Source organism: Peromyscus eremicus, chromosome 7 (genome assembly GCF_949786415.1).
Source record: "Peromyscus eremicus chromosome 7, PerEre_H2_v1, whole genome shotgun sequence".
NCBI lineage: Eukaryota > Metazoa > Chordata > Mammalia > Rodentia > Cricetidae > Peromyscus > Peromyscus eremicus.
In genome coordinates, this window is record NC_081422.1 from 82,991,061 (window position 1) to 83,016,340 (window position 25,280).

Below are 25,280 nucleotides of genomic sequence, written 5' to 3' on the forward strand. Positions count from 1 at the left end.
TTATGGAATAGAGGTTTTTGAAGTATGACCTGATGATTCTCTGGATTTCCTCAATGTCTGTCGTTATGTCCCACTTTTCATTTCTGATTTTGTTGATTTGGGTGCTCTCTCTCTGTCTTTTGGTTAGTATGGATAAGGGCTTGTCTATCTTGTTGATTTTCTCAAAGAACCAACTCTTTGTTTCATTAATTTTTTGTATTGTTCTCTTTGTTTCTATTTTATTGATTTCAGCTCTCACTTTGAAAGGATGTTATGTTGGTATAACATGTGGGCCACAGATGAAAAGGAAACATAGTCAACCATCTTTTTCATGTAATAGTATTTTAATATTTAATAGCAGTAAATGAGGTAACAGAATAAATACTTTAAAAATACCAAATTACTGGATTATATCTTCCTATGACCAAGTGTAGCCAGTGAGGAAGAAAGGCTTGACCTGATAATTAAAGGTGCCAGGGGGGTACCTGTATATGAGAGAACTCTTAGCAACATTCAGGAAACTTAAACTTCCATCCACACAATCAAGGAGCACCCCAACTCGACCTATTGGCTTCTCTATATAGTGCTGGAATACTGGGCACGTGGTGAGGAGACTATAATGACTACCCTCCTTCACACACACCAGAAGAAATGCACCTTCATATTCAATCAGTTGGTTTCTACTCCTCAACCAGGAATCCTTACAGACCCCCACAGCCCAGTCCCAAGAGTCCTTCAAATCCAGTTCCCAGTAATATTTCCCAGAGGTGAAGGAGTTCTTTGATCTCCAGGAAGCAAAATAGCATCCAGCAGAAACTGCAGAAGTATCATTATGGTGAGGTCGAAAGATAAATCTTCTCATGGCATTAAATATGTTCATCTTGTGATGGAATACGATTGTATTTTCAAAGAAAATGTGAACTGTTGGAAGAATCAACATTTTAGTTAAAATGAACATTTACATTTCTCAGGTGAGAGAGGTCTGTAGAGTCTTCTTGATCTTAAAAAATGAAGGCTAAGACTTGGAGTCATATACAAAGTGATGGATTTCCACAAGAAACAGAATAGTAGCATGAAACTTTGTAAGTGCTGTAGAGGAGCTTGCGTGAGCCTACTTCTATCAGATGACTTTTATTACACTGGGCAAAAGATGATGTGTGTATTGTAGCGAGGGCCAGAGCAAAGGCTATGCTTGTGTGTCTACATCAAAAGTTATTACCAAGATATAAGCAGTGATAACTTTCATGTTAGTGTTTTGATTGGCGTCTAACTGAGCACATTTATACTCAAGGAGAATCTAAATATGCTCTAGAAGTGGATCCCTGAATGTATCGGTCCTCCTTTAACCTCTGGTTCCTCTGATACTCTTTCCCTGTGAGGTTTCAATTGACTTTTAGATCTCTGAGAGGGATTTAGACACTGCCTCAATGTGACTTACCTGGATATATTACTGGGGAGTTAAAATATTTGTGTTTGCAAAAGATATCTCATTATTGAAGGGTACCTCTGGTCATTTTATCAGTGGAGACACTCACCTTGGAACTGTTTGTAACTTTCACTCAATCCAGTGATGGGTAGGGCATTGAGTTCGGGGTTCGTAGTCTGAGGCATGCTCAGCTGCATTGACTCACTCCTGCAAGGAAAAGAAAATATTGATCTGCCTGGTGCTAAAGATATTATCACAGTGATTAGGAAAAAACTCACTCCAAGTACAGCCAAATGGATCTGGGGATAAGTCCCTTGTTACACAAGTCTAAAAACTTGAGTTCAGTCCCATGGTGGAAGGAGAGGACTGTCTCCTGAAAGATGTCCTCTGACTTGCACATCTGTGCAATGGCACATGTGCATGTACATTCACACCCATTCACACACATAAGTATAACAAATCAAATAGAAGAATCCCAAACATATTAAACACCAACAATTGAGTACTTTCTATATAGAGTATATCTGTACTTTGCTAAGACAGGTTCATCAATTTTATAGCATATTTCAGGGTATCTTGGGTTGCACTGATATCTAAACTCACCTTCTGAACACGTCATCCAAACCCTGCAAACAAAACAAGAAAAAATTAGATATCTTAAGAAATGGCACACAAAGTTTGTTTTTAAAGTTCATGTAATTTTAGTCACCATCACATTTATCTACTGTTAAAACTTATAGTTATGTCTCAAGATAATGCCAATGAAGCAGTTTAGCAGAATTCGAATTCTTGTTGCATTTAGACTGCAAGAGTAAAATTTGAGAAGGACAAGGGCAGTGAACGAACATTGCATTTGAACCCCCACCTGTCTGAAAAGGTAACTTTTTCTGAGCTTTTCTACAAAGCAAGGGATACTTTAAGTAAGAGTACTTCAAATGGATAAGTTCACCTCTGCATGGTGCCTCACACCTGTAATTCCTGAATTACAGAGTTAGAGGCCTGAGCACTACTGTGAGTTGCAGGCCACCATCCACCAGAAAAGGACCTTATCTAAACCTCCAAAATCCCAACCTCCCAAAGAACTCTCAAAAACACAGCTTTCAAAGATAAGATATTAAGACATAGGTCACTTTAAAATTGTGCACAATATCCAAGTAGAGGGAAAAAGAGTGTTGGAAACACCAACCACTGAATTTGGGTTCTCAGAGAAGCAAGGTACAAAAGCCAACAGTTAGGACATATTCCTTGGGAAATCTACTGACAATTTCAAAAAGCTTGTTCTTTCAAGATTATTTGTAAAAAGGAAATCCCCTAATGTAAATACAGGGGACATTGAAAGCTATCTTAGTATATCAATCACCGGTGTGGGCCTAAGACAATAAAGCCTCTTCCTGCCCTCCTTCATGCCTACCTGCAGCAGGACCACATATGGCTCCTGGGACATTGCCATCAGCTCCTGATACATTTCTCTCAGTTCTTTGTTCTTTTGGACCATCATGGCTTCACTTGTCCTGAGTTTCTCTAAAACACATTGGCCTTTCTTTCTCATACACTCAATGTGTTTCTCTTCTTCTTCACAGAGGAGTGGATGCAGTTTCCTATACTCTGTCCTGATCATTTCTTCCCGAAGAGTCAAGTACTCCTGAACAAAAAGGAACATTCCAATAATATTTGCAAACATTTTATCCTCCTCCATTGCATCCTCCTATGCTTACATTTCACAAATGACTTCTATAGCTTTGTACATAGACTGTGATTGACTGTCCCCACTTTTCAGAAAATGTAAATTCCTTGGTTTCTTTTATTTCTTCTTTATTAATTACACAGGCAAATAGACACTAAGCATTTTCACCTATATTAGAGATGCAGAGGTGCCTGAAGAAAAGGTATTGATTGATAATTCATATGTTCACAAAGATATGAAATTCTGCATGTAGTAATTATAATTCATGGTGTAGTCATAGAGTCTAATGCAGTGTGCTGAACTGTCAGCAATTCACTCATTATTTCCAGACTCTTCTGCCACAGCCAGACCATTCATTCCACATATAGTTATACTAACACTAGGAATTAGAGTCTAGCAGGACATGTACTCCTAATATCATATCCAATGCCTTATATTCAAATCTTAATTGATGAATTTTGAAAAATATCTGCTTCAACCAGATTTTAAGCATGAATCTCATACTTACCATCCACAGAGTTACCATTCTGTTCTCTGCCTCTATATTCTCTTGATTTTCTTGGATCTTCTCCCATAAAGATGCCATTTGCTTCAAAACTCTATCCTGTAAAAAAACAATGAATATCAATTTTGAAAAATATAACTGATTGACAGACTCTTGGGCAATTAATACAATTACTTTAGTGAGAGTAGAAGGATCACAATATTAATTTTTTTCTTGTTTAACTATGAATTTTAGATTTCAGAACATAGAAATAGAAAGTTCAGCATACCCTTTCTCTCAGGTATACTGCTTAATAATTTTGATTAATGTGTGGGTAATTTGTATAAGATTGGGATTCCCAGATTCTTGGATGTACCTGATTCCAATGTATTTTATTAATTTAGTCTCCAGGCAGAGACACTTTCAAAAGATATGAATTCAGTATAGCTGTTTCTGGTGACCTAGGTATAATGTATCATAAAATACAAATGATCTTTTCACTCATGGGTCAAGGCATATTTACATTTCTAGTCACCCTTTCTTTATTAGCTGTTATTAAAGTGCCACCATTCTGAAAAGAGTGGCTTTGTCATAATGAGACCAGCATCTTACTGTGGTTTGCTAAGGCTACCTCTCTCCAGCTTGCAAGTTCTCTCAGAAGCATCACTTACCATTTGATCTTCAGCAGCTGCTTCAATGGGACAGTGTCTGTGTCCTCTGTGCTCATGGGAGTTAGAGCAGAGTTGACAGAGGAAGATCCTGTTCTCAGCACAGAAGATCCTCTTTGTTTCCTTGTGAGTCACACACTTATGCTTCTCAGAGCTCAGGTCCTTCATGAGGCTGGTTTGTCTGTCAATGGACACCAGCTTCTTCAGAACAACGTTAGTTCTCAAGCCCTTCTTCTGGTACGGTTCCCTGCACATAGGGCATTGGACAGGAAGTTGGATGTCTTCCCAGGAAAGGTGGAGGCAGGCTCGACAGAAGCTGTGACCACAGCTTATGGTGACTGGGTCTGTCAGGCATCTCAGGCAGATGAAGCAGGTGAGTTCTTTCTGGAAGACTTGTGAGATGTCTGACTCCATTTTTCTGAAGGAGCAAAAGAAGAATTGCTATTATTGGACCCCGAAGAAAGAGACTGCACAAATTTTCCATCAAGTTGTGATTCAATTCTGTGTTTGGCAAAAATTTTTGGGTGACCAAAAATCAACATTAGTATAGGATTTCAGTTGCTGATCTTTCCTGTTTCACTTTTCTTGAAAGAAGCATGGATTCATCTAATGATCTTCTGCATCCCACCACCTGTATCATTTTTGGAGACTCCATCCAAGTTAGTACCTTGGTTCATGGTCTGAGACATGATCTCTCAGTTCTTATGAAAAAAATTATACACTGTGGAGTGATCTAATTCCTTCACACCCACATTTTGGCCTTTCACTACAGACACATGCTTCTTTGTTGTCTATCCAAGAAAACACTCCCTATTTCACATGGTCCATTATAAATGATTTGCTTGATTTCTGATGTGAGTGTCCTACTGTTTTACATGCCACTGTCCCGCCCCGTGACACATGAAGGCAATATTAGTTACTTATCTTCTTTTTGTTGAAAATATGTAATGAGAATAAGAATTATGTGGGCTCATAATTCAAGGATATTGTTCATCATTGTGGGGAAGAAATGATGGCAGGAGCTTGAGGTAGCTGATCTCATGGCATCCAAAATCAGGAAGCAGAAAGCAAGGAACACTTGCTGCTCAGCTCCTGTTCCAATTTTTTTTTCAGATTAAGACCTCAAACCATGGAATGGTCAAGTGATCTCATGAGCATTTAGTGTGGATTTTTCCAAGTGTACTGAATCTACACCAAATAATCCTTTAGACATCCCCAGAGGTTTCCATGTCTTTCCTAAATCCCATTGAGTCCAATACTAAGGTACTCTCTGGGGAAACATTTGTTTACTAAAGATACATTTCCTGGCTTGAGTTTATGGGATGAACATGAGGCATAAATTAGGTTCTCATGACTGTTGAGAATTGGCTGTCTAATCAACAGGTGTCCATTGTCCTTCTCTTTAAACATCTACACAAATAAAGAATTTTGGTTTGACCGAGATAAACATCCCTCAAATAACTTAAGCTTCTGGGGTCTGAAGCAAATGGAGTCAATGATTTTAGTATTTAAATCAATGATAATACTAATACTCATTGTCAAGATTAGTTTAGAAAAGAGATGGAGACTCCAATGCTGCCTTCCTTAAATTACCTGATGGACCTCATTTGGTATTTTTTTTCTGTACATTAGATACTTCATTCCAAAATAATTCATGAGTTCACAGAAACAATGAAATCTGAACACAGAATTGAAAAATTGCACCAGATTATAACCAGAATCTGCTTTTTTGAATACAATATTGTGATTAGTTTTCTCTAATTTAATCACACATATATTTCCAACCTAACAAATCTGTCTATAGCAGGAATAGCCAGTTCTTCCAAGATGTAAACTATTATCAAGCTTTATTTCACACTGTGATGTTTTCCTCTAGTTTACAACAGAAAATACTAAAATTTTTTTCCTTTGGTAAATCATGAGTTTTTACTTTTATACATAATATTTATAGAATGTATCTCTAAATACTAGTAATTATCAATCTAATCTGAGCAATTATTTTTATATATTATCCATAAAATTAATTTAGAGGTGTTGATCTTGCATATATGAAGTACATACAGAAATGCTCTAAAATGTTTTCAAAATTTAGAGAAAGATCAAAATTGAAAAGTAGAACATCAGAACAAAGAAAGACTGTATATATATATATATATATATATATATATATATATATATATATATATATATATACTAAAATTTACCTATAGCTGTAACTCACAGTGTATTTATGAGGAAAGATGACCAAATAAGAGCAGAATCTCTTTTGATAAACAGCCAAATTTAAGCAATTTTAAGCAGAAACCTCAGTTTGGTAATACATTAAAAATAGGAAATATCAATGACTTTCCAACTGTAAATTGTCTACTTACCCACAAATAGACTCTGGCCTCAGCAGTGTTTAGTGGAAACACAACAATATTAGCTCAGCTCTGGGGTATGATCTTCAATGTGTGGAGGAGATAGATCTAGCAGTCTGAGAGCCAGAAGCTATAGAAACACACTCTGTCTAGTGTAGAGAAGAATGAACCTGACTGGGCCCTGGAGTGTCCTTATATACTCTCTAAGGACCACGCCTTCTTCCTCCCATGTTGCTTTTACTAATGATTGTTGTAGGTGAGCTCCTGTAAATAGCAGTATTCTAAATGGATGGAAGATTGAATTAACTCTATGACCAGTATCCATAATCAAATCTCCACAACAAGGTTTCCTGAGTTCCTGCTTAGCTGGGTGTGGTAGCTCACACCTTTAATCCTAGAGTCCTAGGGAATGGGCTGCTGAAGCAGGAGGAGTTTTAGTTCAATGCCTTCTTAGGATATACAGTGAGAACTTGTCTAAAAAAATTGCTACAATATTTCACTGTTTCTAAATATTTCATGGTGTGCTCATATTTTTTATTTTCCTGTTGTAATTTCACAGTTAATGATATCAATCTGTGGTTTTAGCAAATATCAATATTAAAAATTTCTTAAAAATTCTTTAGAATTGTGTTCAAATCATTTTTTATCATATTCACCTCAACTGTGATTTCTTTGAGATTCACCCCACTCTCTACCCACTCAACTGTTTGTTCTTTTCTTTTTAAATAAATACATGGTGAAGCCATGCAGTGGTTGCACATACCTTCAATCCTAGCATTCTGGAGGCAGAGGCAGGCAGATCTCTGTGAGTTAGAGGCTAGCCTGGTCTACAAAGTGTTTTCAAAGATGTGCTCCAAAGATACACAAAGAAACCAGGTTTCCAAAAAAAATTGATTAACTAAAACCCAAGAGTCTTAGATTTTTGTTATGAGGGAATTTTCTTGATTGAATCTTTTGAAGTGGGAAACCCCAACTAATCTCAGATGTTTTGAGGTGTGACAATCCACCTTAAATCTTAGCTGGTGGCAGCCTATATAAAGGACATGGAAGAAGGAAACTCTCTCATCTTTACTCTTTCTTTGTCTTCTTGCTCTCATTCTCACTGCCAAGTTCATCCCTTCACTGGTATAAGAGCCTATTTTTTGTGGGGGATTCCAAAGTATACTGAAGACCAGCTGATACATCCATCCTTGTAGACTGAATCACTTCTCTCTCTCTCTCTGTCTCTCTCTCTCTCTGTCTCTGTCTCTGTCTCTGTCTCTCTCTCTGTCTCTCTCTCTCTCTCTCTCTCTCTCTCTCTCTCTCTCTCTCTCTGTGTGTGTGTGTGTGTGTGTGTGTGTGTGTGTGTGTGTGTGTGTGTGTATGTGTATGTGTGCCCATATTCATTTAGTTTTGTTTCTCTAGATTCAGGGTGGTTGCTATACTTATCTCTTGGGTTTTAGTTAACTTCACAAGTAGTCAAATTGACAACAAGGAATAGTCATCAGCAGGGATGACCACTTTGTGTATGGATGATCATTCCGGAGCTCGTCCCTAATAGAGCCTAATTCTTTGTCTAGGTGTTGGACTCTCAAAATTAATCACATTCATATCAACATATTTATTGTTCTGGTCTCTTTTATGCAGCCATTTCTAGGAGAGACTGTTTCACAGCACACTTCCTGGTCTTCTGGCTCTCACTGTCTTTCTGAGTCCTCTTCCACAATATTTCTGGAGCCATTGATGAAGGATATAGATGTATCTGTTGGGGTTCAGATCCCCATGATCTCTTGATTTTTACATTTTGTCCAGTTGTGGTATTCTGTGAGTGTCTGCCTGTATGGCCGATTGATTCTTTTCTATGTTCTTGTAAATAAGCATGACTAGTCTTCTCTTACTTGATCTGAAATCTAATGTATTGTTCAGTTTAATAGTAAACCAAGTCGGCTGCTGGTGGTGGTGGTGGAGCACACCTTAAATCCCAGCACTCAGGAGGCAGAGGCAGCAGGATCTCTGTGAGTTCAAGGCCAGCCTGGGCTACAGAGTTCGTTCCAGGACAGGCTCCAAAGCTACACAGAGAAACCCTGTCTCGAAAAATAAAAACAAAAACAAAAAAAAAAAAGTAAACCAAATCAAGGATAAATTGTTTCAGGGATTACGAGTTCAAGTAATGATAGGAATAACTACAAAGAAAACAGGCAGGAAAAATGTGCTTAGTATTATTTGTCATGCAAGTTGTAAACACTGAGATGTGTTTAGTGTTTAGAGATCACAAGGAACCATAATGGGTATCTTAACACAGCTTCTAAGGAGTATGTAAAAAGATGATGAGAAAGACTTTAATATTACATATAACTTACCCATTAAATACTGGGTGAGGGAACTGAAGTTGTCAGACTGGCGATGATTTCCTGTATGTAAAGTATTTGAGTCTTCTAATATAAATATGGTTCAGATAAAAATTATTTCTGTCTGGAGTTAGCAGGAATCTTATTGATGGAGTCATGACCTGTTCTATCATTCAGGCTGTGGCTTCTAGGTAGCATCTTCCTGGTGTTTGAATTAAAATCACTATAGTAACAAGTGTTACCTGACTGGAGACCAGGAGATGGAGCTTCTTGGTTCCTCTGAGGCAATTTTCTTTGCCTCTAAAGTCATCACCAGATCCTTGAAAGCCTTAACCCTGGTTGAAGCCATTTAGAATCTGCCATTGGGAATACCAGGGCAAAAGAAGTTGGATGATTTGGTTCCTTTAAGGAAAACTTGGGGTGCAAATGAAGCTTTTTGAGGAGCTCCCTGATCCTTCTCTATGGTGGGCTCAGTATTAGGAATGGAGGCTACAGGAAGAAGACATCCTGAAGTGGAGTTTGTTGTGTTTCTTCCTTTGGGAATTCTCTGTTTAGATCTATACTCCATTTTTAACTGGATTGATTGTTTTCTTGATATCCAGTTTTTTTAGTTCTTTATGTGTTTAAGATATCAGCCCTTTATTGGTTTTATAGTAGTTCAACTTCTTTTCTTATTCTGTAGGCTTCCATTTGTCCCAATGATGGTGTTTTATGCCAAACAGAATCTTTTCAGTTCCATGAAGTCCTATTTATTAATTGTTGTTCTTAGTGCTTTTGCTATTATTGTTCTGTTCAGAAAGTCGCTGGGCGGTGGTGGTGCACGCCTTTAATCCCAGCACTCGGGAGGTAGAGGAAGGCGGATCTTTGTGAGTTTGAGGCCAGCCTGGTCTACAGAGCGAGATCCAGGAAAGGCACAAAGCTGTACAGAGAAACCCAACTTCCCAAGCAAGCAACTTCCCAAACTATAGAAATGACAGAGATATCTGGCTACCTGGACAGTCACCCAAGTTTCCTCTGCAAGGCTGGGGCATCCATCTTTGGCCTACACGCCAAGAATGTCTGACAAACTTTTCTGTGAAGAAGGAATTTTGCCAGACTGTCCTTCCTTGCTTTAGCAAAGTTTGACATTTGCCTTCTTTTGTGTCCTCCTTTTCTAATTTGGACAACATACTGTCAGCAGTTGAGGCAAGGGCAGTTTCTTGTTCAGTGGCAAAATTTACCACAATGAAAGCAAACTCCACCTGCAGGTTCTTCAATACCTACCATCCTCTTTTGAAGTAGATTTGCGCTGCCAGCAGTAGATGTATCTCACTGTCATGAAAAGCCTTATGTTACGAAAACATGAAAATGCCATATTCTGTAGGTCTCTGAAGTGTTTGAAGATCATCTGTCTATTTAATATATGTCTCTGTTGACCTTGAACACATACCTAACATAACTATAAGTTTGATTGTTATACATGACTAAATACTAATCTGCATTTCCTAATATCCTAGATAGCTTTTAAGGAATAGAACTTTGATTACATTTTTATTTTTTTCTTCATCTTTTTTTCTTTTTCTTAAGAAATTTTCTGTTCATTTTACATTCCAACCACAAATACCCCTCTCCTCCCTCCTCTCACCTGCCCCCTCAGACTTCTCACCCACCCCAACCATCATTGCCACTTCCTCCAAGGCAAGGACTCCCATGGGGATTCAGCAGATCCTGGTACTTTCAGTTGAGGCAGGTCCAAGCCCATACCCCTGAACCAGGATGTGTAAAGTGTCCCACCAGAGGTACTAGGATCTAAAAGGCCTACGCATGCACCAGGGATGGATCCTGATCCCACTGACAGGGGCTGCTTAAATAGGTCAAGCTAAACAACTGTCTCACCCATTCAGAGGGCATAGTCAAGTAACATGGAAGCTCCACAGGTATTGGTCTACAGTTCATGGGGTCCCACTAGTTTAGTTTGGTTGTCTCTGTGGGTTTCCCAATCATGATCTTGATGTCCCTTGCTCATAGAATCCCTCTTCTCTCTCTTCAACTGGACTCCTGTAGCTCAGCCTGTTGTTCAGCTGTGGGTCTCTGGGTCTGCTCCCCTCAATTACCTGATGGAGACTCTATGATGACAGTTAGGGTATTCACCATTTTGATTACTGGAGTAGTTCAAGTCGGACACCCTCTCCACTACTGCTTACAGTCTAAGGTGGTGGGTCATCCTTGTGGTTTCCTGGGAACTTCCCTAGCTCCCTGTTTCTTCCTGTTCCCTTGATGTCTTCCTCCATCATGGTATTTCTTTCCATGGTTTCCCACTCTATCCCTGTTCCAGTTCGACCATCCCATTCCCTCATGTTCTCATCCACAATTCCCTATCCTCCATTGACCTCCTCACCCCCAGTTTGCTCATGGAGATCTCATCAATTTCTTCTTCCCAAGGGTGATTCATTCATTCCCTCTTTGAGTCTTTCTTGTTAGCTGGTTTCTCTGAAGTTGTGGGTTGTAGTTTGGTTACCCTTTGCTTTACAACTAGTATCCTCTTATGAGTAAGTACATACCATGTTTGTCCTTCTGAGTCTGGGTTACTTCACTCAGGATGATATTTTCTAGTTCTATCAATTTGCCTGCACATTTCATGATGTCATTGTTTTTTTACTGCTGAGTAGTACTCCATTGTGTATATGTGCCACATTTTCTTTATGCATTTTTCAGTTGAGGGGCATCTAGGTTGTTTCCAGGTTCTGGCTATTATGAATAATGCTGCTATAAGCATAGTTGAGCATGTGTCCCTGTGGTATAATTAAGCATTCCTTAGGTATATGTCCAAGAGTGGTATAGCTGGGTCTTGAGGTAGATTGATTCCCAAATTTCTGAAAAAATGCCATACTGATTTTTAAAGGGGCTGTACAAGTTTGCACTCCCATCAACAGTGCAGTTTTCCCCTTTCTCTGCATCCTCTCCAACACAAGCTGTCTTTAGTGTTTTTGATCATAGCCATTCTGAGAGGTGTAAGATGGTATCTCAGAGTCATTTTTATTTGCATTGCCTTGATGGCTAAGGATGTTGAGCAATCCCTTAATGTCTATTTTTCGGCTATTTAAGATTCTTGCATTGAGAATTCTCAGTTTAGCTCTGTACCCCGTTTTTTTAACTGGACTGTTCAATATTTTGCTGTCTAGCTTGTTGAATTATTTATATATTTTGGAGATCAGCCCTCTTTCAGACATGAGATTGGTGACGATTTTCTCCATTATGTAGGATGCCTTTTTGTGTTATTAACTGTGTCCTTTGCCTTACAAAAGCATCTCAGTTTCAGGATGTCCCATTTATTAATTGTTTCTCTCAGTGTCTGTACTACTGGTGTTGTATTTAGTAAGTGGTCTCCTGTGCCAATGAGTGTTCAAGACTATTTCCCACTTTCTCTTCTATCAGGTTCAGTGTAACTGGATTTATGTTTGTAGCTAGAATTTTCCTGCCTGGCCCATGGTCAGGACAAATCTCTCTCCCTGCCAGTCCTGCAGCAGCTCAGACCCAACCAAGTAAACACACAGAGACTTATATTGCTTACAAACTGTATGGCCACAGCAGACTTCTTGTTATTTAGTTCTTATATCTTAAATTAACCCATTTCTATTAATCTATACCTTGCCACATGGCTTGTGGCTCACGGGCATCTTCATGTTGCTGGTCATGGTGGCGGCTGGCAGCATCTCCTTGACTCAGCCTTCCACTTCCCAGCATTCTCCTCTCTCATTGTCCCACCTATACTTCCTACCTGGCTACTGGCCAATCAGTGTTTCATTTATTAACCAATCAGAGCAACACATTTGACATTCAGAACATCCCAAGCATATGTTGAGGTCTTTGATCCACTTGGACTTGATTTTTGTGCATGTCCATAAATATGGATCTATTTGCAATCTTCTACATGTTGGCATCCAGTTATGCCAGCACCATTTGTTGAAGATGCTTTCCTTTTTCTTTTTTTAAAATTTTTTAACTTTTTTATTTTTTATTAAAAGATTTTCTATTCATTTTACATACCAACCACAGATTCCACTGTCCTCCCTCCTCCCATCCCCTAGCCCTCTCCCCAACCCACCACCCATTCCCACCTTCTCCAATGCAAGGTCTCCCCTGGGGAGTCAGCAGAGCCTGGTATATTCAGTTGAGGCAGGTCCAAGACCCTCCTCCTTGCACCAAGGCTGTGCAAAGTGTCTCATCATAGGCATTAGGCTCCAAAAAGCCAGCTCATGCCCTAGGGACAGGTCCCAATCTCCCTGCTTGAGTACCCCTTAAAAAGTTCAAGCTAAACAACTGTCTCACTTACCCAGAGGGCCTAGTCCAGTACCATGGGGGATCCTCAGCTACTGGTCCACAGTTCACGTGTTTCCACTGGTTTCACTAGTTGTCGTTGTACTTTTTCCAATTCAATTGTACAGTTTTGTCTTCTTTGTCAAAAATCAGGTGTTCATAGGTGTGCAGATTAATGTCAGGGTCTTCAGTTCTTTTACATTGATCCACATGTCGATTTTTATGCCAGTATCAAGCTATTATTATTACTATAGCTCGATAGTAGAGCTTGAGGTCAGGGAAGGTGATGCCTTCAGAGGTTGCTTTATTGTACAGGATTGTTTTAGCTATCCTAGGTTTTTTGTTTTTCCATATGAAGTTGAATATTGTTCTTTCCAGGTCTGTGAAGAATTGTGTTGGGATATTGATAGGCATTTCATTGTATCTATAGATTGTTTTTGAAAGGTTGCCATTTTTACTGTTAATTCTACCTATCGATGAGCATGGGAGATCTTTCCATTTTCTGATATCCCCTTCAATTTCTTTCTTCAGAGACTTAAATTATTGTCATACAGTCTTTCACTTGCTTAGTTAGAGTTACTCCCAAGGTATTTTATATTATTTGTGGCTATTGTAATGGGTGATGTTTCTCTGATTTCCTTCTCAGCCCATTTATCATTTGTATATAGGAGGGCTACTATTTTTTTAATTAATCTTGTATCCTGCCACATTACTGAAGGTGTTTATCAGCTGTAGGAGTTCCCTGGTAGAATTTTTGGGGTCACTTATGTATACTATATATCATCTGGAAATGGGGAAAGTTTGATTTCTTCATTTTGATTTATATCCTTTTGATCTCCTTTTGTTGTCTTATCACTCTAGCTATGACGTGGAGTACTATATTGAATAAATATGGAGAGAACAGACAGCCTTGTCTTGTTCCTGTTTTTAGTGGAATTGCTTTGAGTTTCTCTCCTTTTAATATGATGTTGGCTGTTGGCTTGCTGTAAATTTTATTTATTATGTTCAGGTATGGTCCTTTTATTGCTCTTCTCTCCAAGACCTCTTTCATGAAGGGGTGTCAGATTTTGTCAAAGGCTTTTTCAGCATCTAGTGAAATGATCATGTGGTTTTTTCTTTCATTGTGTTTATATGGTGTATTACATTGACAAATTTTTATATGTTGAAACATCCTTGCGTCTCTTGGATGAAGCCTACTTAGTCATGGTGGATAATGTTTTTGATGTGTTCTTGGATTTGGTTTGCCAATATTTTATTGAGTATTTTTGCATCAATATTCATGAGAGATTGGTCTATAATTTTCTGTCTTTGTTGCATCATTTTGTGGTTTGGATATCAATGTAACTGTAGCCTCAAAATAGGAGTTTGGTAATGTTCTTTCTGTTTCTACTGTATAGAACAATTTAGAAGAGTATTGGTATTAGCTCTTCTTTGAATAACTGGTAGAATTCTGTGTTGAAGCCATCTGATCCTGGACTTTTTTTAGTTGGGAGATTTTAATAAACATTTATATTTCCTTATGGGTTATTGGTCTATTTAAATTGTTTATCTGGTCTTGATTTAACTTAGGTATGTGGTACCTATCCAGAAAATTTTCCAGTTATTTTAGATTTTCCAATTTTGTGGTGTACAAGTTTTTGAAGTTTGACCTGTTGATTCTCTGGATTTCCTCATTGTCTGTTGTTATGTCTCCCTTTTCATTTCTGATTTTGTTAATTTAGATGCTTTCTCTCTCTGCCTTTTTGGTTAGTTTGGGTAAGTGCTTATCTATTTTGTTGATTTTCCCCAAGAAGCTACTTTGTTTCATTGATTTTTTGAATTATTCTTTTTGTTTCTACTTTATTGATTTCAGCCCTTAATTTGATTATTTCCTATTCCTTCTGGATGACTTTGCTTCTTTTTGTCCTAGAGCTTTCAGGTGTGCACTTAAGTCACTAGTGTGATATTTCTCCAACTTCTTTATGTGGGCATTTAATACTATAAATTTTCCTCTTAGCACTGTTTTTTACAGTGTCCCATGAATTTGGCTATGTTGTACATTAATTTTAATTGAATTCTAGGAAATCTTTAATTTTTTTTCTTTTTTCTTCCTTGACCCTTTGATTCAGTCGAACATTATTCAGTTTCTGTGAGATTATAGGCTTTCTGTAGTTTTTGTTGTAGTTGAGATCTAACTTTAAGCCACAGTGGTCTTATAAAATATAGGAGACCATTCCATTTCTTTTTTTGTATCTGTTGAGATTTTCTTTGTCATTGAATATGTGGTCGATTTAGAGTGATCCACAACCAAGCACTGGGATGAACTCCTAGACTTCAGTTAAAGAGAAGGAAGAGAGATCTCAGGAGCAAGTGAGGTCAGTATCATGATGGGGAAAACCACAGAAACAGCTGACCCAAACTGATGGGAGCTCATGGACAGCTTGGGAACATGTGTGGGATGGAAAGAGGCCCTATGAACATGGGTGACAGTTATGTGGCTAGATCTGTTTGGGGAGCCCCTGGCAGTGGGCCAGGACTTTTCCTAGGTACATGAAATGACTTTCTGGAACACATTCCCAAGAGTAGGATACCTTGCTCAGCCTTTGTGCAGCGGGGGGAGGGGCTTGGTCCTGCATCAGCTTAGTATGCCAGAATTGGTTGACTCCCCAACAGAGGCCTTACCCTCTCTGAGGAATGGATGGGGTGTGAGATGGGACACAGTGGGGGTAAGGTGGGAGAAGGAGAGGAAGGTTGAACAGGCACTGGTATGTAAAATTAAAAAACTTCTTTTAAAGATAGAAAGAGACAGAGATGGGGGGAGGTAAGGATGGAGGGAGGGAACAAGGAAGGAAGGAAGGAAGGAAGAAAGGAAAGAAGGAAGAAAGAAAGAAAGAAAGAAAGAAAGAAAGAAAGAAAGAAAGAGAGAAAGAAAAATTCAAAAGTTCTTGAAAATTATAATATCTTATGAAAAGACAAATTAGTAGTGAGGAGTAAATGGTATAAATTTGGTAAACTAGGTTCAGGTTTTCTTTGCAGTTTCTTGCTTTGGTTTATAAATCAGATTTTTATTAAAATACGTGACTTTGTTAATTTATTTTTCCTACAGGAATTCTTTAGTACATATGTAACATACTGGGCAAATACAGAATCTAAAACCTCAGCAATAACTGAGTTCTAGACCCAGGTACAATGACTTATAAATCAGATAATTTTTCATAGTTTTTACTTTAGCATAGTAATTACAATGCCATCTATATTTTCCTTGTAAGGATTTTTAATTTAAATTTTTATGTTTTTGAGAATATCATGCATGAGAACTGTATTTACATCATTTGTCCCTTTAGACTTCTCTCCACTCTTTTCATGCCCCCTACTCCCTTTTGAATTCATGACCTCTTCTTTATTGTTGTAGCATACAAAGGCCTGAATATGTACTTTGTGCTATGTATATATGGATATATTAAATCTACTGATATGTATATATATATATATATATCATATATGCACAATACATTTGAATTGTATTCAAACAATAAAAAAAACCAGCATGTTATTGGCTCAAAACCATCATTGCTGATCAATGGAATCAAATTGAAGGTCCAGATATGAATCCACACACCTATAGACACTTGATTTTTGGGAAAGAAGTCAGAAATACATATTGGAAAAATTGAAAAAGTAGTGCCAAAGTGGATAACTGTGTGTAGAACAATGAAAATAGATCCATACTTATGACTTTACACAAAACTCAGCTCCATGTGAATCACTCATCAACATAAGACCAGATATACTGAACCAAATAGAAGAGAAAGTGGGGAATAGTCTTGAACTCATAGGCACGAGAAAGGACATTCTGAAGAGAACACCAATAACACAGTCACTAAAAACAAGAATTAATAAATTGAACCTGATGGAATTCAAAAGCTTCTGTTTGGCAAATGACACCATCACTGGGACAAAGTCACAACCTAAAGAATGGGAAAAGATTTTTACTAACTACACATACAATAGATGGATAATATTTAAAATACATTAAGAGCTCAAAAATGCACATCAAGAAAACAATTAATGCAGATAAAAATGGAATACAGATCTAAACAGAGAATTCTCAAAAGTGGAAATACAACCTCCACTTCAGGATGCCTTTATCTTGTACACAGCCTTCCTAATCCTCAGTGCCCCAAAGAGCAGGATCAGGGAGCTCTGCACAAAGCTTAGTTCACACCACAAAAGTTTGCATAAATGAACCAATTCATCTATCTCTTTTTCCCTGATATTCTCAAAGACAGATTCAAAATGGCTTTTATGATCTACTCAACTAGGGTTAAGACTTTCCAGGATCTGACTATGATTTTAGAGAAAAAGAAAATTGCCTGAGGGGATGCAAGAATCTCCATCTCCTGGTCTCCCATCAGGTAACCCTTGTTACTGTAGTGATTTAAATTCAAACACTAGGAAGATGCTTCATAAAAGCCACAGCATGAATGATAGCACAGGTAGTGGCCTCATCCATGGGATTCCTGCTAACTCAGTTAGTAATAATCTTTATCTGAACTATATTTCTAGACACAAGACTCAAATAAATTTTACATGCAGGAAATCTTCACAAGTCTTAATCAGGATTTAGTAAGTTATCTATAATTTTTATGTCTTTCTCTGCATTGTTTTACACACTCCTTGGAATCCATCATAACATACCCCTTATGTTCCTTGTACTCTCTAAATACTAAACACATCTCAATGTTGACAACTGGCTTGCCACATAAATAATATTAAACATGCTTTAACCTGTGAGTCCTCTTAATAATTATACCTAGCCTTCTCTGAAACATTAATTTATCATTGATTTGGCTTACTATAAAATTAAGCAAAACATTCGATTTTAGATCAAGTAAGAAAAGCCTACTAAAGCTTATTTAGAAGAACATATAAAAGAAGCAATAGGCCATACAGGCAGATATGCACAGAATACCACAATGGAGAGTGAAAAAAGGCAAGAGATGATGGGGATCCAAACTCCAACAGATACCTATATTCTAGCTTCTGCATCAATAGCTCCAGAAATATTGTGGAATAGGGGTCAGAAAGACAGTGAGAGCCAGAATACCAGGAAGTGTGCTGTGAAACAATCTCTCCTAGAAATGGCTGCTTAAACAAGACCAGGACAATGAACATGTTGATATGAATGTGGGAAATTTTGAAAGAGTCCAACCTGCAGACAAAAAATTAGGCTCAATGAGGGATGAGCTCCCTAACTGATCATCCAACACAAAGTGGTCAGCTCTTCTGAAGGCTATTCCTGGTTGTCAATTCGTCTGCACGAGGAGTTAACTAAAGCCCAAGATAAGTGTAGCAACCACCCTGAATCTAGAGGAACAAAACAATATGTGCACACATGCAGAGAGAGAAAGAGAGAGAGAGAGACAGAGACAGAGACAGAGACAGAGACAGAGAGACAGAGAGAGAGCTCAGTGGTTCAGTCTACAAGGCTGGATGTATTAGCTGGTCTTTTTGGAATACCAAAAAACATAGCAGTGAAGGGATGAACTTGGCAATAACGGTGAGAACAAGAAGACAAAGAGCAAAGATGACAGAGTTTCCTTCTTCCATGTCCTGTATATAGGCTGCAACCTGCTAAGTTTTAAAGTGGATTCTCACACCTCAAAATATCTGAGTTTAGGTGGGGCTTCCCACTTCAAATGATTCAATCAAGAAAATTCCCTCACAAGAAAACCAGAGCCTCTTGGGTTTTAGTTAATCAAACATGTTTTTTTTTCCTTTTTTGTTTTTGTTTTGTTTTATTTTGTTTGAGACAGGGTTTTTCTGTGTAGCATTGGAGCCTGTCTTGGAACTCACTCTATAGACCTTGATAGCCTCAAACTTATAGAGATCTGCCTGCCTCTGCCTCCCGAATGCTAGGATTAAAGGCATGTGCCACCTCTGTCCTGCTTCCCCATGTATCAAAAAACAAGGAAGAACAGAAAGTTGAGTGGGTAGAGAAAGGGGATGAATCTCAAAGCAATTCCAGTTGAGGTGAATATGATATAAATGAGTTGAACACATTCTCAAGAAATATTAAGAATTTTTTAATGTTAATATTTGCTAAAATCATAGATTGATATCATTAACTGTTAAATTACAAAAGGAAAAAGGGAGGTTTCTATGTCAATTCTGAAGAAGCAATGTTTCCCTCATGGCTCTTTCTTTCCAGAAGGTTCTGTCTGCTTCCCCATCTCTGGGTACAGGGCTCTTCACCATGCCACCATGATGGACCACGGTCCAGTGCTCATGCTCAGTCAAAATACAAAACATGAATGTTGAAGAAAAGTTCAATCTGGAAATATCAATTCTACTAAGAAAACTGCAGACATCATCTGGACATATTTGGGACCTAAATCTGTGATGAAGATGCTTTTGGACACAATGGGAGGCATGGTGATGACCAGTGATAGCAATGCCATTCTTCGAGAGATTTAAGTCCAGCATTCAATAGTCAAGTCCATGGTTGAAATTAGCAGGACCCAAGATGAAGAGGTTGGAGATAGGACCACATCAGGAATTATTCTTGCAGGAGAAATTCTATCTGTGGCTGAGCACTTTCTAGAGCAGCACATGCACCCAACAAGGTAATCAGTGCTTACCAAATGACGCTGGCTGATATGATCAGCACTCTGAAGAAAAACAGTACCCCATTGATATCAATAAGGATGATATAATTCTGAACATCATCAATAGCTCTATTACTACAAAAGTCTTCAGTTAATGGTCCTTTTGGCATGCAATTTATCCTTGGATGTGCAGTTTAAAGAGAATGGCCTAAAGGAAATTGACATCAAGAAGTATGCAAGAGTGGAAAAATCCCTGAGGGCATATTGAAGACTTGTGTGTCTTATATGGAGTTATGATTAACAAGGATGTGACCCATTCACCGATCACTACTATATCAAGAACCCTAAGATTGTGCTTGGATTCTTCTCTGGAGTATAAGAAAGGATAAAGCCAGACTGACATTGAGATTACACAAGAGAAGGATTTCATCCGAATACTGCAAATGGAAGAAGAGTACATCCAGCAGTTGTGTGAGGACGTTATCTGCCTGAAGCCTGGCATGGTCATCTCAGAGAAGGGCATCTCAGATTTAGCTCATCACTACCTCATTTGACCCAACATCACCACCATTCGCAGAGTATGGAAGACAGGCAATATTCACATTGCTGCAGACTTTGGAGCACAGATCAGAGGAATTGAGAGAAGATGATTGTGCAGGCACAGGCCTATTGGAAATCAAGAAAATTGGAGATGAATACTTCACATTCCTCACTGAGTGCAAAGACCCAAAGGCCTACACCATTCTTCTTAGAGGAGCCAGCAAGGAGATACTGTCAGAAGTAGAAAGCAACCTCTAGGATGCCATGCAAGTGTGCCAAAACATTCTTCTGGACCCTCAGGTAGTACCTGGTGGTGGAGCCTCAGAGAAGGCTGTGGCCCATGCCTTGACACAAAAATCTAAGGCCATGACTGGTGTGGAGCAATGGCCCTATAGAGCTGTGGCCCAAGCTTTAGAGGTTCTCCCTTGTACCTTGATTCAGAACTTTGGGGCCAGTACCCTGCATTTACTTACCTCCCTTCGGGCCAAGCACACACAGGAGAGTTGTGATTCCTGGGGTAGGAATGGTGAGACTTGTTCCTCACGGGACATGAAAGAGCTGGGTATATGGGAGCCATGGCCTGTGAAGCTACAAATGTACAAAACCACAATGGAGGGTGCAGTTCTGCCTCTGCAGATGGATGACATCGTCTCTGGCCACAAGAAGAAGGGCTGGCAAAGCAGTTCTCCAGATGCTGGCCAGGAGTGAGTGGTGAGCAAGGTGACTTCAATGTGCAGAACCAGCAATCTCTGCATTTCCTGAGCCAGAGTTCCAGGAACACTGTGGACATCTTTGTTTGCAAAGGATCAAGTTGAGGGGCAGCCCGCAGTCTGTCCCATTTCAGTTTCTAAAAAGCACTAACATGTATCTCTTCTCTGTTGTATCCTTTCCATTTAGTTTGCTTCAAATAATTAAATCTAAGACATTTGATAGAAAAAAACAAAACAAAACAAAAAGAAAAGGCAAAATATAAGTATACCACAAAGTATTTAGATACAGCGAAGTTTTGTAGCAGAATTACTCTGTATTTTTTAGACAAGTTCCTATTGTATGTCCTAGGCAGGCCTTGAAGTAAAACTCCTCCTGCTTCCACAGCCCATTCCCTAGGACACTAGGATTAAAGGTGTGAGCTACCACACCCAGCTAAACAGGAACTCAGGAAACCTTGTTTTGCAGATTTGATTGTGGATACTGGTCATAAATTTAATACAATCTTCCATCCATTTAGAATACTGCTATTTACAGGAACTCCCCTACAGCAAGTATTATGTGGGCTCCCCTACAAAAGCAACATGGGAGGAAGTGGGCATGGTCTTTAGAGAGTATATAAGGACAATCTAGGGGCCAGCCAGGTTCATTCTTCTCTAGACCAGACAGAGTGTGTTTCTGTAACTTCTGGCTCCTAGACTACTAGATCTATCACCACCATACATTGAATATCATACCCCAGAGCTGAGCTAATACTGTATCTCCACTAAAAAGTGCCGAGGCCAGAGAAAATTTCTTGGGTGAGTGCACAATTTACAGGTGCAATGTCATTGATATTTCCTAATTTTAATTTTTTACCAAACTAAGGTTTCTACTTTAAAATGCTTAATATTTTGCTATTTATCAAAAGAGATTCTACTCCCATTTGGTCATCTTTCTTCATGAATATACTGTAAATTGCAGCTGTATATAATTTTAGTTTATACATATACAGTCTTTCATTGCTCTGATGTTCTACTACTCAATTTTGATGTTTCTCTAAATTCTAAAACATTTTTAGAATGTTTCTGATGTACTTCATACATGCAACATGGACATCTCTAAATTATTGTACACATATAATATATAAAAATAAATACTCTGAATGGGTTGAAAATTACTAGTGTTTAGAAATTTGTTATATAAATACTATGTATAAAAGTGAAAACTCATGATTTATCAAAGGAAAATATTTTAGTATTTTTCTGTTGTAAACTTTAGGAAGATATTATTACCGTGTGAAGTAATGTGTAGTCATAGTTTACCATCTTGGTTATTCCTGCTATTGACTGATTTACTAGGTTAGAAGTATACATGTGATTAAATTAGAGAAAACTAGTCACAATATTCTATTCATGAAAGTAGATTCTAGTTAAAATCAGGTGCAATTTTTCAGTTCTGTGTTCACTTTTCATTATCTCTGTGTATGTATTTATTACATTGGAATTAAGTATCTAATGTACAGAAAAAATAGGGAAGGAGGGCCATCAGGTAAGTTAAAGAAGGCAGCATTGGAGTCTCCATCTCTTTTCTAAACTAACCTTCACAATGTGTATTAGTATTGTATTTGAAGTATACAGGACCACCATCTAAAGCCATTGATTCCATTTACTTCAGACACCAGAAGCTTAAGTTATTTGGAGGATATTTACCTCAATCAAACCAAGATTCTTCATTTGTGTAGATGTTGAAAGAGAAGGGCAATGGGCACCTGTTGATTAAATAGCCAAATCTCCAGTAGTCATGAAAGCCTCGTTTATGCCTCAAGGATTCATCCCTCAAACTCAACCCAGGAATTGTTATCTTTAGTAAACAAACAAGTTTCCCCAGAGAGTACTCTAGTACACGACTCTATGGGATTTAAGAGACACAAGGAAACTTCTGAAGATATCTGTGAAGGATTATTAGAAGTAGATTTACTACACTTGGAAAGAACCACACTAATTGCTAATGAGATCACTTGATCATTCCATGGTTTGAGGTCTCAAACTGAAGGAAAAAAGAGAACAGGAGCTGAGCAGCAAGTGTTCCTTGTTTTCTACTTCCTGATTTTGAATGCCTTGAGAACACCTACCTCAACCTCCTACCACCATTTCTACCCCACAATGATGGACAATATTCTTGAATTATGAGCCAAAATAATTCTTATTCTTGTTAGATATTTTTAGCTGAAAGAAGACAAGTAACTAATATTGCCTTCAAGTGTCAAGGAGTCAGACAGTAGTATGTGAACCATTAAGACACTAAGATCAGAAATCAAGCAAAGGATTTACATGGGACCATGTGAAGCGGGGAGTGTTTTCTTGGTAAGGCAACAAAGAATCAGGTTTAACCTTCCTATGTCAGTAGCGAAAGGCCAACATATGGACTTGAAGGAGTTTGATCTCTCCACAGTGTATAATTTTTTCATACTCACTGAGAGAGCATGTCTCAGATCATGAACCAAGGTACTAATTTGGATGGAGTCTCCAGAAAAGATGCAGGTGGTCGGGCACAGAAGGTCATTAGATCACTATATACTTCTGTCAAGAAGAGTGAAACAGGAAAGATTAGCAACTACAATTCTATACTAATACTGACTTTTGATCACCAAAAAATAAAGCTTGTTTTGCCATACACAGAATTAAATCACAACTTGAAGGAAATTTTTTGCAGTCTCTTGCTTCTCTGGGGTCCAATAATAGCAATTCTGTTTTCTTCCTGCTGTGGGATGGTCTGTATGACAAATGTGTTGTTGATTGGTCAATAAATAAATCATTGATTGGTCAGTGGCCAGGCAGGAAGTATAGGCGGGACTAACAGAGAGGAGAATTGAGAGAACAGGAAGCTGGGGGAGAGAGACATTGCCAGCCGCCACCATGACAAGCCGCATGTGAAGATCCCGGTAAGCCACGAGCCATGTGGCAAGGTATAGATTTATAGAAATGGATTAATTTAAGCTGTAAGAACAGTTAACAAGAAGCCTGCCACGGCCATACAGTTTGTAACCAATATAAGTCTCTATGTTTACTTGCTCGGGTCTGAGTGGCTGTGGGACTGGCGGGTGAGAGAGATTTGCCCTGACCGTGGGCAAGGCAGGAAAACTCTAGTTACACTTCCTTCAGAAAAATGGAGTCAGACATCTCACAAGCCTTCCAGAAAAAACTGCTTCATCTGCCTGAGCTGCCTGACAGACCCAGTCACCATAAGCTGTGGCCACAGCTTCTGTCGAGCCTGCCTCCACCTTTCCTGGGAAGACACCCAACTTCCTGTCCAATGCCCTATGTGCAGGGAACCATCCCAGAAGAAGGGCTTGAGAACCAACATTGTTCTGAAGAAGCTTGTGTCCATTACCAGAAAAGCCAGCCTATTGAAGGACCTGAGTTCTGTTTTTTTTTTTTTTTTTTTTCCGAGACAGGGTTTCTCTGTGTAGCTTTGTGCCTCTCCTGGAACTCACTTGGTAGCCCAGGCTGGCCTCGAACTCACAGAAATCCGCCTGGCTCTGCCTCCCGAGTGCTGGGATTAAAGGCGTGCGCCACCACCGCCCGGCAGGACCTGAGCTCTGAGGAGCATAAGTGTGTGATCCACGAGGATCCTAAGAGGATCTTCTGTGCTGAGAATAGGACCTTCCTCTGTCAACTCTGCTCAAACTCCCATGAGCACAGAGGACACAGACACTGTCCCATTGAAGCAGCTGCTGAGGATCAAATGGTAAGTGATGCTTCTGAGAGAACTTGCAAGCTGGAGAGAGGTAGGATTAGCAAACCACAGGAAGATGCTGGTCCTCATTATGACAAAGGCACTGTTTTCAGAACGGTGGTACTTTATTAACATCTAATGAAGAAAGTGTGACTAGGAATGTAAACATCCGTTGGGGGACCCATGAGTATAAAGATCATTTGTATTTTATGATACATTATGCCCAGGTCACTGGAAAGTGCAAAACTGAATTCATATCTTTTAAAAGTGTCTATGACTGGAGACTAAATTAGGAAAAATACTTTGTAGTCAGGTACAGCCAAACATCTGGGAATCCCAATCCTATGCAAATTACAGAGACATTAACCAAAATTATTAATCACTATACCTGAGCAAAGGGGTATGCTATATTTTCTATTTCTATATACTGAAATATAAAATTCAAGTTACAAATAGAAAAAATGAAGGAATATTGTGATCCTTCTACTCTCATTAAAGTAATTG

At 38.7% G+C, this 25,280-nt stretch overlaps 2 pseudogenes; one reads left to right on the forward strand and one right to left on the reverse strand.

The window, feature by feature from the left end:
• The window catches only part of LOC131914435 (T-complex protein 1 subunit gamma-like), a 213,478-nt pseudogene extending 192,313 nt beyond the window's left edge, over window positions 1-21,165 (forward strand).
• Window positions 1-25,280, reverse strand: part of LOC131914434 (T-complex protein 1 subunit gamma-like) — a 98,764-nt pseudogene that overhangs the window by 68,920 nt on the left and 4,564 nt on the right.